A 13,577-nucleotide genomic window follows, 5' to 3' on the forward strand; every position below is an offset into this window, starting at 1 on the left:
CTTCAAGCAGGAATTACCTGGTATAAGAGACTAATTCCCACTCAATGGTTGCAAATGGAGGAGTAAAAATCAGGTGCATTTTATTACTTTTTAAAGAACTGTAGGGCTGGCTGGCTGCCCTCCAGTTGCTGATGCTACTAAAACCATTTGAACTGACCAAGCTGAGATTTCTAGCACCCTTTGCTTTTGGATGCCCAAACCCACAGACAGCATTCACGAATGACTGTTGGGGCAAAACTGAATCTTCTGACTTTCTGTGTTGCCACAAAACTTCTCAAACTTCACGAAGTAAGCAAACAACCTCCCACCAAGGCTCTGTAGCATCCCCAGCTGATTCAGTGTGCTTGGCATACGAAAGCTGAATTCAAAGAACAGAGCCAGAGGGGTAGATTAAGCAATACATCCCCTAGATTTTTGGACCAGACTGGGCTTGGTTTCTGCAGAAAACCAAACCCCCTGCTTCTGTGCATGTTTTCCAGATGATGGTCACATTATACCCCATATAGTACCCGTGGCTTTGCAATCCATTACTAAAACCTCAGGAGAGAAATGGAGCCTCCAGCCCCCAGTAATCCAGCTAAAAAGAACAGATAAGATTCTGAGAGGAGTGGGTTGTACCATTTAATAGGACGATGACTAATTGTTGCATTTCCTTTCTCATGGTGTTTTACCTAAGCTGCTTGATAACTTGCAGATAAAATAACATACAACCATCATGACAGCCTGCAGGTAAGTAGGTGCTTGCAAAAACCATGATACTTAATGACTGTGCCCAATCTCCTGCAGACAGTTTTTCCCCACAGGTGAAAAAGAGCAGCTGGGAGTGTGACTCTACGCTCAGCAAATGACACTGTCCCCACAGTGGGCATCCCAGCCCCACATCACACCTGACAAATCAGTCTGCGGCTGATGCAGAGAGACATGATCAGGACAGACGCACCTCTGTGCATTATGATGAGGATGTTGGGCTGATTCCACTCTGCTTCAAGAAAGGGTTTGAAGACATCCTTCCTATGCATATACACCCCCATCCTCATCCTCACCTCCAACTGAGGAGCTCCACCTCAGAAAGAATCCAACACCAACGCCACCTCCTCCCTGCCACCCCTTTGCCGTTCTGAGCACCGAGCTGCAGATGCTGATCGCGTCTGGCTGTGCTGCCACCTCCCGAGAGAAACCAGCATCCCAGCTTCAGCTCAGAGGAGAGGACATGTTTTGCAGCCATGCTCCGCAGCCTGCACGAAGGTCCCCAGGGGAGCCAGAGCTCGCCATGCCGCCTGTAGCCTGGGGAGACAAGAGGTGGGCCCAAGGTTAGCTGCAGCCTGGTCATCTCTTTTATTCACAAGGGCAAAGAGGTGGGAGGGTGACACTGCCTGTGGCAGCTGAGAGTAAAAATGCACACATGAAAAAGAGTGAGGGCTTGAGAGAAAGAGAGTCCTGCTTTAATCTGAGCTGGGATCCTGAAGAGATGTCAGAGATAGCGGCTGAGATTGTAATTCAGAGAGAGGGCAAGTCTTTCAGAGGGTAACAGGGAAGCGGTAGCAGGGGAGTGGTTGTTTTTAACCTGAACATCCCAGAAGAACTGCAAGAGGTGGCAAGAGGCTGTGGGGTAGTCCAAGTGTGGGAGACAGCACCACTAACCATACTAGAGACATCATTTGAGCATCAGGTCAGTCTGGATCTCCTTCCTTGCTTAGACAAGAGTTTTCAAAGTGCCTTTTATCCTTTTAAGGAGGATGAAAAAAAAAAAAAGAATGTTACGATAGCTCAATACAAGTAGTTATATTCATCTACTACTGCATGTAAGCAACATTGTAAGATGCTGCCAGGCTAATTAGCAGTAGCCAGGAAAACCCACGAGAGTAACCAAAGTAGCAACACAAGCTTGCCTGCATATAAATCAATGAACTCCTACTGATTTGGGAAATCCATGAACCTTCAGTAACACGAGGAGAGGCAGTTCCAGACTGCTGTGTGGGAGACACTAAAATACTATTTACAGATATTCTTATCTACAACTTCTCCCTGACAGTCTTGAATGTGGGGAGAGAGTCACAGAGAGAGAATAAGCAATAAAATCAGAAAAAAACATTGTCAACAAAGGGAGGTCTGGAAGCTACCTCCACCGAGTCAAAGGTTCTGATGCTGTTTGAAAGCAGGTGAGAACCATTGAGCTACAGCTTTGCATCTATCTTCCCCCATTAATACTTTGTCCTTTTTCCAAAAAATATAGTATGCCAAAATTCCTCCAAAGATCTCTTCTAACTGAATCAAGTTCTTAACTGCAGGCCCTGCTCAACAAGATACAATTCATTAGCCTTTGCCATCCTTCTTTGTCACAATAGGAGAGATGCTGCTATCAGTTAAGGCATTTTGTTGAAGCCCCTGGTAGTCATAGCAAAGGCACCATTTGGCAACAGAAAACTGTAAAAATCCAAATCTAAGCTTTTTTTTTTCGGGGGGGAGGGAGAATGTGAAGGTGGAGTTGTGATTTCAGGGCAAAACATAACTATTGTTATACCACTTCTTGGAAATAACACAAAGGAATGGGAAAAAAATTAGGTAGCCACAGACATGGCAATTACTGTATTACTGTTGCAAAAAACTATATGGATATTACAAAAGAAGCCAACAGTGAGGGAGGCCAGCAGTCCTCTGCCTCCCATACCAGCATAAACAGGAACAAAAAAGTACCTAAGATAGTTCTCAGAAAGCAGGATTTCAAGTATTTCTGGCATTTAACCACTCTCTCTCATTATGCCTAGATAAAGACAATATACTGAGTTTAACCTTGTGTTGGACTCCACTGTAAAGTTCATTACAGCATCTAGGTCAGCGAATCCCACAAGAGATAGTCTGCCTGCCAGCTCTGCACTGAACAGTAAAATAAATTAATAAACTGTCATACTTCTTTGCAGGTTCATATACCTTGAACGTATCTTGCTGTGTCAAACATCCTCTCCTTTAATTTCAAAGCTCAGCAGAACTGGATCTCCAGAACCCCAATGGAAAGAAGGGCCATTTGAAGCAGTGAGCGTTCACTGGTCAGAAAGCACAAGCTCTTCATCCTGACAGCTTTGGGAAATGCTGAAAATAGGAGCGAGCAGAGAAACAAGTGTAAGGTCCAGGGCCTAGTGCTTTGGTAATTTTGGTTTTGGTAATACACCACCACAAGGTGATGTAGTCCCTTCTTCTCCCCCCTCCAGACACTGGTTTTTTTTTGTTTTTGTTTTCTTTCTCCCTCTGCTCACCACATTCATAAATCATATTTCTCAACCGAGTTTAAGGATTCATTGATTCCTATCTATGATAGGAGGAAGGGGAAAGAGCCATATCCAGCACTAGGAATGTTCTCCCACCCACCTGCAGTGTCAATAAGACTTAAAAAAAAAAAAGAATGGGACAAGATGTGCAACAGCTTCAGGGAGGTTTTAGGAAGACACGTAGAAAGTTCTATATTGGGTGAGAGCTTACTACAACCACCTAAGTATTAGCTCCTTTACCTCAATATATAGAAGTACTCATGAGTTTATCATGGAAGATCCTTGTGTTCACGTTCACTCACATCCCATAACCCTCTCTTGAGAGTCTGCAATCATGTAAGACAACTGGTTGCACAGGTCTGAATGAGAATATTATAAGTAAATTTGAGGAACCAGGAAAGCTGGAAAAAGAAAGAGGCCAGAGGTCTGGCAATACCATGCACATACAAACCTTCACCAGTTACCAGACCCTTTTCATTCCTTGGAGGAGAAACAAACAAAGCCCCATTCTCTTACCTTCCTTTGTTCATACAACGAGTGACAAAGTACCTACCTTTGCATTTAGATACATTTCTCCTGCTGGGGATTGGACTGGCAAAGACAACTTCTGCAAATGCCCATCAAACAGAAGCCTTTGGTTAGAAAGGGCCCTGAAGCTGAGGAAGAGCCCTTCAAACTCTTCTTTAATACAGTGAAACTGTTAATTAATTAAACCACATATGTATAGTATAAGGAAAACTGTTCCCTTTCTCTTTCTTCAGTTCTAGGACAGGGGAAAATGGAGCAGATGACTATTTACCTGGGTAAGAGTGAGGTGGGGGAGGTTGAGGGACCAATAGCCCCCAGAACCTCACATGAGTGCAACTTGCATTCCCATGTTACCTGATTAATAATTAAGGTAGTTGCTTATGCTAAACCAGTTTTCCCTCAATTTACCTTACTATTTCCTTCTGTTTGCTCCTTTCACCCCTACTCTCTCACGGTGTATTTTATTGTATGATTCTATGTTTGTATGTTCATATAGCAGTCTATTTTTAAAGTCAATCATTAAAACCCAGGTTGCAGGTTTGTTGGTGTGTAGAACTTATCAGGTAATATTTCCCTTCTGCAAATACCCATTTTGTTCCATCTTATTTGCATTATAAATCAATATTGAGTGTGATTCATTTTGCATCTCCCATTTCTTTGCTTCGAGAGCAAAATCTCTGAAATTTCCCTGTTGACTTGCAGGTTGTGAAGATAAAGGGGCTTCTCTGCAGTCCTGCAAAGGTCTTTGGTGAGGTTTCAGGAGAGAGGAATAATATACTCTGTGAAAACACCAGAGCTGCTGTGAAGGCAAGCTAGAGGTTGGAAACCTTTGGTGTCCCAATCCCTAGCAAACACGAACGAGAGGGGATTTTGGATCTTTTTAACCCGTGGGATATGGAGGAGGCCTCCTCCTGCCAGAGCCCGGTGAGTGGTGGTATTCCTGATGCCACCCGCCTTGTTCACTGCAGTTACAGCTGCCAAGAGAGAAGAGTGAAAAACATCCATCCTTTGACAGTGGACAGGTTTAGAAATGCAGCTGTTAGCTGAATCTTGGATGTTTGGAAGCTTCTTACCGTGGTTTATAAGTCACCTCTCCTTTCCTGGTGGGGGTGAGCAGATTTCACTCCATTTACTGTATCTCCCTTGGGTTCTCTGTTCAAGTTAAAAAGAAAGTTCTCAAAGAACTTGGAGGGCACATTTGGGACTTGTGTACAACACAACAGTGGTTTGTTTGCAGTGGCTTAATTTAAATTGGATTTCACACTGATGCGTTGAACAGCTGAGGAACCCCGTGTGGACACACTTATTTGCCTTAAGAGTTGGCTTAAAATCGGTTCCTAATCAATTTAAGCTCCACTGATCAGATTTGAATATATATTTAAAAGGTCAACACAACCTTTTGCATTGATTTAATGAAATGATATTGAAAGCAACGCTTGAGTAAACTGGTGCAGCTCTGTGTAAAAGCTGTCCGAATTAGTGTAATATGGATTGTCAAAAGATGGAGAAACATTTCTCCCCTTTGACTCTTGCAAATTCAATCTCTTGATTGAATGCTAGCAAGATAGAGGCTGATGGATCTCTCCTCTGATGGAGCCACGTATTGATTTTATCATTAGATATACAAAACAAATGCCTAATTCAGTAATAGGCACATTTTATGTCTTCCCTTGATGTTGTTGATCTTAGCCCTACATATATATACTTTAGCTCAAAATCACATATATTCACTCTTCAATACAAAAGTTCAAAATTCAGGCCTGGGAATGTTTTTGAAATGATGATCTTTAAAAGATTATAATCTGGAAAGATAGGACTTTTTTAAATATTTAGATAAATAACAGCATGAAAGGATCACTATGTCAGGAGCCTTTTTCACTGTTTAACAGGTGCAGATATTCACCATAAATTAAATCTCATTTGTGCTGAGTGGTTGAATTGCTGAGGAATCCATTTATTGGTATGTGAAATATTTACTATGTATATCTGGACAGCTTCCCAGGAATTCTGATGAAGCACATTAATGCACAAGAAAGAACATCCTTTTTTTCATAAGACTTGTGAAAGCATAAGCTTTGCTCCTCTCAGTATCTCATACGGAGTTTTTAAAAACTTTATCTGAATTGTCCACACAAATTTATCTAGAATAACTATTAAGAATGATCTTTTTAGGTAGAAAATTCTCTCTCCGTTGAGGAAAGCTGCTGTTATAAACAGGAATATCCAAAATACAATACACTTGTATTTAAATTACATTTTTCTTCAGCCTGCTTAGAAATTGCCTTTTTCTTATAGAAGGGTGAGAAACCACATGTTGCTCTGAACAATTTCAGATGCCCAAAAGCGAAGAGTGATATTGGGATCACTTCAAAAAGCACATGAACTTAGAAACCAATAACTAACATTTGGCTGGGAATTATTTGCACGTGTCCTTTGAATAAGGAGCACTATTTGCTAAGAATGATTTATTTAGACAATTCAGCTACGGATTTCTGTATCTGTAGAACAACCGAAATATGGTACAAAGGTAGGAGAGAATTCCAGTTGCTATCTAAAAGTTCTGCGTTCCCACCTGTAATATGAGATCTGTGTTTGCTATGTAGAGTAATTGATCTGCATGACAAATACAGCCAAGTTTAGCTCTTAAAGAGTATTACAGTGTGCAAGAAAAAAGGACACCAATAGCAGGTTGACGCAGACAAGAAAAGTTTCAAACAAGTGGAGGCCCCATTCCTTGCAGCTGAGGAGCCACATAAAAAACCCAACCTCAATTGAACACCAATAAAAGCCAGTATGAACTGTGTTACATTAAAAAGCTAATAGAGCTAACTCTAGAGCTCTAGAGTTTACATGAGCAGCCTATAAAATGCTAATGTAACTAATACCAGGGAACTCTGTAGAAACCATCCCTCTGCAAATCCAAAACTATTGTTAAAAAAACCCAAGCAAACAACCAAACCCAAAACTATTTCCAGGACCAGGAATAACAGATGTATACAAATCTGCAAGGTTAAAATTTGTTCTCTGTTCCTGATTCACAGGCATATGTCACCAAAGTATACATATAATTTTCAAGAATATGTTTCTCTGAGACAAAAGCAAGTCCTCTGTCCCACCCAGTATAAACTGCCTCTGAGTTTAAGTTCAGGACACCTGAACACGAGTCGTACAATTACTTTTCCATCCTCTAAACTTTATGGCTATGCAGTGGACTGCTCATGATCACCTGAAGAACTCCTTTAGGCTAGCTGTGAACAACAGTATTTATGTTATTTTTGCACAGACAGTTGTAACAGTATTTTGAATATTCATGCTTTATTCAAATTACTTGGGAAAGACTAGGTGCACAGGGCAGCATGTGTATGTGTGTCTTGGCTTTGACTCTAGAGTGAGGACATTTCATTTTCTGAACAGTCAGGGAAAGACTGTGAAAAAGAGGCAACAATTTTTTATTTATTGACTATGAAGCACACAAAACTGCTGGAAAGCTGTCAAGGGTCAAATCTTTAAAATCTTTTTCCCAGGAAGATACAAACTGCCCAAGTAAGGTGTGGATGAAGCATTTCTCCGTGAACGCTGCATACATTAGGCTAAAACCATAGCGCTTTATTTTGACTCTAAAATTGCAGAATAAGGGAAGAAAGCATCTTTTTATTATAAAATTGAGTATTTTAATTAAAAGGGGAATAATGGTTTCCGCCATTGGTGCTAGCACCAGGTTTGCAAAAATAAAAGGATATAGGTTTAAAAAAAAGGATGAAGGATAAAGTATACAGGTTTGCAAAAAAACCCCTTACTTTCTCACAGAATGGAAGTTTCTTTCTGCCCCATAGGAAAAAGCTCATGTAGAGCATCCAGCCTCCCTATATCCAGCTCACACAGCAGCAGTCACATGGAGAACAGTCCTTTGCAGAAAGGAGTGGCCAGATCAGTTGGGAGAAATTTTTTTCATAATTTGAATACGTCTTTAATACTTAACATTTCAGTTACTCATTAGAGTATGACAGAGAACATCAGTCACTTCCATCAAGACTGGAATTCATAGGATGAAAAGTCCTATCCTAACAACTAAATCATTGCTGGGATACCACTGGGAACACTTGATCCTGTTTCCATAGGCTCAGCAATGCTTCAGCTGGCCTTTTTATGAAGATCAGCTGAGGGTATGCTGTGCAACAGCAGACCGTATAGAAATCATACTTCCAGTCAGAGACTGGAACGTGCCAGTCTCTGGCATGTTAACTTCTGCCAGTTAACTTCGAGACCGGTCTAATCTCAACTACTTACTTAGGTGTTTTTATACCTGGGAGCAGCGAAAAGGGTACTTCAAACCTTTTATGTATTAAACAGTTATAAAATTAATTACAATTCATATTTTTAGCTTTTCTAAATCAGCTCATCTCCTACTTAAAATTTTATTCTTTTTGTAGATGTGTTTCTTGAATAAAAAGCGAGAAATAAACAATCAACTTCCATTTTGCTCAGATCTTTATAATCCAAAAATGTTTTTAATTTTCTTATTTATGTAACAATTTTAAAGCTGGGGGAAGTGGCTATGACATCTGCAACAAGCAGAAATTTCAAGAATGCTTCTATTTGCCTTGTGGCAGTTAAATAATATTCTTTGGAAGAAGTAATACACATAATAAGGGAGATAATGCAAATTGTTGTTCCTTGACACTGGTGACCTCTAAAAACTTCCTGAAACAGATTAAATATTATCATCAGTCCAGCCACCTCCGGAAAAAAAATGAAATAATGCTTTGTGGCACAAGCAGGTTACGAGAGACTGAATAGAAAAGCCTGAGCAGAGCAAAATTCAAAATGTAGCAAGGCACACTGAGAGCAAAATAATGATATGACTGACTTGAAAAAATAGAGGAAATAATGAATTCAAAATAAGCAAAAGGGACTGCCCATCAGCATGTCCTCAGTTTGCAACTGCTGCGCCGTATGGTCACTTCTCTTGGATTAATTACTGAAAAGAGGAACGTAGGTGTGTATCTACTTCCCCCTATTTGAATTGAAAAGGAAGCACGCAGAAAAGCACACGGTGGGCGTACACAGGCTCACACCCCTTCTCCTTCAGGCGTGGAATAAAGCTCTCACAGAGACGTTGTCCTGGTCAGTGTTTGGGGTTGGGAGCGTCTGCCTGGATCAGTCTCCTCCAGACCTTCTCCATACTTTTTTCAGGGCAAATCCAGGTTATGGACCCTGTAAAAGGTCCCCCCTCCTTTTAACTACACTCAGTGGCATTCGTATCTTCCATCATGTGATCTCGAGCGAGCTTTCCAATGGAAACGATGTTCTGAAAACATCAGGTGACAGGATGGAAACGTTTCCTGCCACAGTGTGTTTGTTACCTGTTACATATTATAGCTGGATCAATACAAGTTTACCAAGTGGGATGGAAAAAAGTTGGAGGTACATTAAATTTGTACCATGCCTGTTAGATTTCAAATGTGAAGCAAGAACAACAGGCAGACATTGAGGATTTCAGGGGAACACCTTTGCTGTTGAGGAGGTTAAAGTGATTAAATGTTATAGAACACAGACAGTTTCAGGGATGGGCCTTTTCTGAAACACCAGATTCTGAGTCCAGAATGTAACCTAACAGGCATCATTGATTCACAGGATTACTTAGTTCTCTCCTTTGCACTTACTCTTCAGGATCTGGAATTTTTCTTTCACTTTATGTTGGCATGAGCAGTCCGAGATCTGCAAAGCCAGGTGATGCAGGGAATAAATGGGAGACTTAGAAAACGGCTGGACTGTGCTCAAGTCCTGCAAATTGCTTGTTTTACAGGAACAAACACGATGGCAAGAAGAGGGGCAGGCCCCAGTATACTATGGATCCAGGTCCAGAGGAGTCACTATGCATCCCCTTTCGCAGCTTTACATTTAACTTTTTAAACACACAAAGATTATGTTAAGTACTAGGGAAAAAGGAATAAAAAGGAGAGGGCGCTGTTTACTGGAAGACTGGATTTTCTTGTGTGTGTGTGTGTATGTGTCCAAGATCTTTTCTACCAGAGGAGAGCCATGCAACACCTACCTCTCTTCATGGCTTATTTTCTTTTTTTCCGCTCTGGTTCTTTGTCCTTCTGGGTTTGCTTTACTTGCTAAACTGTGAACAACCCTGTTGTGCAGCCCCGGGGACTGAGGAGGTCTGTGCATCTCTGCGACTGAAGGAGGACATGAAGTTCGGAGTTGTAGACATTTCTATAGAAGTACAGTCACAGTTCCACTGTCAAGGCGAAACTGAACCTAGAGCGGGTATCCCAGCTCTTCATTAAACACATAAAGTTGCTCCTTATCCTCCCTATAATGCCTGTTGCTCGGGGTAGGGCGCAGGCAAAAAAGGTGCATAGATTTTTAATGATGAGGTGGTTAACAGCTGGAGCAAACGACTGAAAGAAACAATCCTCCATCTCATCCTTCTCCCTCCCCTAGCCTTCAGATCAAGGCTCAGTGCCTTACTGAGGGATCTGTTGCTGTCACACATGAGCTACCAGGCTCAGCACTAAATTGAGGAGGTAGAGTGCAATGGCTGTAATAGAAAGGCGCTCAAACTACTTGATCAAAGGGTACATCCTACCCTTTCATTCAGTGACTCCATTAACCAAAGACAGGCAATATTCTGGAAGATTTTCAACTCAGTCCTCTATTAGGTTGTGACTCATTAAAAATGGAGTCCTTAAGAAACGCAGCATTTGGTGCGTTTCTGGTCTTAAGTGAGCTTAGAGAAACAGCTTATCAGTTTTCTAGTTTATTCTTAACATTCACTAAAATTTCAGAGAGGAACACACTGGAGGAAAATAGCTCTCATATCTAATTGCCGAGATTAATTTGCAGTTATCGGTATATTAGGAATTTAGGTTTGCACTACAATCCTCCATTAATTGCTACACTTGTTCTATTTTATTTCTCTAAGAAACTAAGTTAGAATGACACATTTGGGTTCAAATATCACATAGTTTACAGTTTTGAATTTCAAGAGTAATAATCACATTTTCCAGACAGCACATTCTCACATTTTTTGGAAAGGCACTCCTCAGGTGAGAATCACAGAATGCTGCCTCCTCAAAAGCCTCAAACTGCAGGGAAATTACATTTTAAAACTGAAAAAAACCCACCTGAATATGAGGCAATGTTAAGGCTACATGGCAGTGGTTTACAGTAAAATATATTACAGAGATAATGCAATTATTCAAACCCCAAGAATTATAAACCCTGGAAATTCTAAGGTAAAATTAAGTTTAACATGGAATCCAAATAAAGCATAAAGAAATTAAGAGTCAAATATCTAAACAATCTTAATTATGCTTGGAGAAAATCTCTTCTAAATCTCTAACTAGCTAGAAGTCACAAGATTTGTTTGCATAATATGTGTGTGTTTGTATATATATACACACTAATACACACATGCTTTTGAAGATGAATAATTTCCACTTATACTGTGTAACTGAAAGTTCATTAGAAACCTCTATCTGTTTTGCAGGGAAGGGCAAAAAATACAGCGTGCCTTTAAAAAAATCTCTTAATCGTATCCAAGTCCACAAATGTAGAACTATCTCAATACGAACTGTATGTTTTTTAGCCTGGTTACAGTCACCACAGTAACACCCATGTAGCTGTTAAAAAGCTCATCTCCTGGAAAAAAAAAAAAAAGAGGGTAAAGCATAAATTAGAAAGCAATATACATACCAGATATCTGCAATGCATCACAGGAACCTCAGTGGTACCTTACAGAATCTGACAAGTAAGAGGTCAGTACAACGAGCACACCGGAGGCTATGGCTTTTTTGGCTGCAGACTGGTACCTCTACAAGTCTGGAGGGGGAACACTTAGAAGGACAGTCTGAGATTTAAGGCCTCTGTGACAGGAGCAGCTGCATGGGGACGTGAGGACTGGAGATTCCTGAGCCGTCAGTAGAGCCGTGTCTCTCTGCCCCTCTGAGAACGAGAAGACATGTGCAACCGGGCTGAGAGAGTATAATGCACAGTGTGCGAGGAGTCAGCCAGAGCAGCTCCGCAGCAGTTTCAATCCCACAATGGGAATTCCCCTAATCCCTGATGCCATGTCAAACCTTGTCTATCCAAGGGGCAACGTTAAAAATGTTAAGCAGTTACTAGATCAAAATGGGATCCCGATGGCACATTAGGGCAATGGCACAGAAATGCCAACGCAAATGACAAACTTCACCCAGGCCGCTAATGACAAATGATCTGTCTGCCAAAATGAGGTAAAAAAAGGTGTTCGTAGGCAGTATCAGTTGCTTGGTTTTGTAGACTAGTAAGACACCTGCACTGAGAAAACTTAACCTCCAACCCCTTCTGTACCATTAAGAGCTGCGTCTTCTCTGAATGACTACGATGCTGGCTAAAGTGTCCACAACCAAGATGCAATACTATTAATTACAGAGGTACTGCTTGTAGCTCCTATAGGCAAAACTGATGTTATATGTTGTACTCTGTGTGCACATTAGACTGGAAAAACAAAGTATATTTTCCCCAACCTTAAAGCACTACCCCTCTGAGTAAAAGATTATCACACAATAAGGAATTACCTGACATCTATTTCCTGGTACAAGAGTAAAACTGCTTAATCTTAACTTGGATCAGTGGCCAACCCCATTTGCATTAATCTCTCAAAAGTGGACACAGAGGCAGAAGCTTCATTCTGCCTGGGAATAAAAAGCTGAGACTATCTCCCCTTTACACAATATTGTTCATATTGGCCCAGTTTACTGACCCAAAAAACACAGGGAGCCTATTTCCCTGGAAAGAACTGCACTTCAACCAGTTTTTGCTGGACTGCCAACTTCTAGTTGATGGTTGAACCACAGGGTGAGTGTTCCCAACCTCAGCTGCCCTTGATATTCCCGCCTGAATCATGAAAAAAGGAGATTCCTTTAAAAAGCCACAGGCTTTTCACAGTCTTGAGAGGAGAAAACCAACACAGAGCTTCAGCCACTGTCAGTTCATCACAGCATATCTGAGACCAGCGTTTGCAAGAAGCTCCCAAATCGAGATCACACCGCTCCTGCAGTACTTTCTGTTTCCCCAACATCCAAGGAGAAGGAACATTTTGAACCCTACAGTAGCCATTCTCACCTCTGGGTCTACAACCAGCTTTCTCATTTACTTTTTCTTTGCTCAAAGATCTGGTCATAAGGCTTACTCAGACAGGAATTATTTTTTTTTTCTTTGCCATTGTTAATGGATAACTCTGTCATGGTAGTTAAAAAAGCATACGTGGTATGAGTCAGCAAGAGAAGGTAACATGCATGGAGGACCTGAAAATTCTTCCTTGTTCCTTTCTGCCCATCTTCTGAAGAGTCTGGTTTTGGTTAGCCAAATATCAGGTGGTGCTTCAGAGAAACAACCAGGTGGGCTGAGGCATAACGTGTCCCAGAAGATGGGTTCACTGCTCGGCTTGCTGCTAGCGAGGAAGGCTGAGAGCTGGCAGCCAGTTAAGGCAGCAAGACAAACTCCGAGGTGAAAGGAGCTGAGGGGAGAAATTGAGCATCATTGAGCCCACCATGCCTCACTGTCCGTTTTGATTATAAATTCCACTTTAAAATGTAACTTATTGCTAGACCTCTGAAATACAATGAATTCTGTAAGTCAGACCCACTTTTTGAGCCAGCATTTTGAAAGTGTGCAAATGATGATTTTTAATCATGTAGAGGCAGAGCATGCATGTATGGAGCACATATAGCAGAGATGCTGTAATGATCTCAGAAAATTGTAAACTTAAATGTAGTTTAGGTCTGCATATTA

The 13,577-nt window shown here is 41.1% G+C and overlaps 1 long non-coding RNA gene across 6 annotated transcripts; it reads right to left on the reverse strand.

The window, feature by feature from the left end:
• Positions 1-596: 596 nt before the first annotated feature.
• Positions 597-11,670, reverse strand: LOC309686449. Of its 6 annotated transcripts, XR_014270545.1 has the most exons (7): positions 11,537-11,670; positions 11,317-11,444; positions 9,847-9,976; positions 4,865-4,943; positions 3,504-4,765; positions 2,929-3,087; positions 597-1,724 (listed from the first exon to the last, which is right to left on the reverse strand). It is a non-coding gene; the product is annotated as an uncharacterized lncRNA (long non-coding RNA). The 6 variants fall into 6 exon arrangements; XR_014270544.1 differs by lacking the exon at positions 11,317-11,444; XR_014270546.1 differs by lacking the exon at positions 11,317-11,444 and having other exon boundaries at positions 11,499-11,670.
• Positions 11,671-13,577: the final 1,907 nt, after the last annotated feature.

This window comes from Vanellus vanellus, assembly GCF_965231255.1.
Source record: "Vanellus vanellus genome assembly, chromosome: 1".
NCBI classification, from domain to species: domain Eukaryota; kingdom Metazoa; phylum Chordata; class Aves; order Charadriiformes; family Charadriidae; genus Vanellus; species Vanellus vanellus.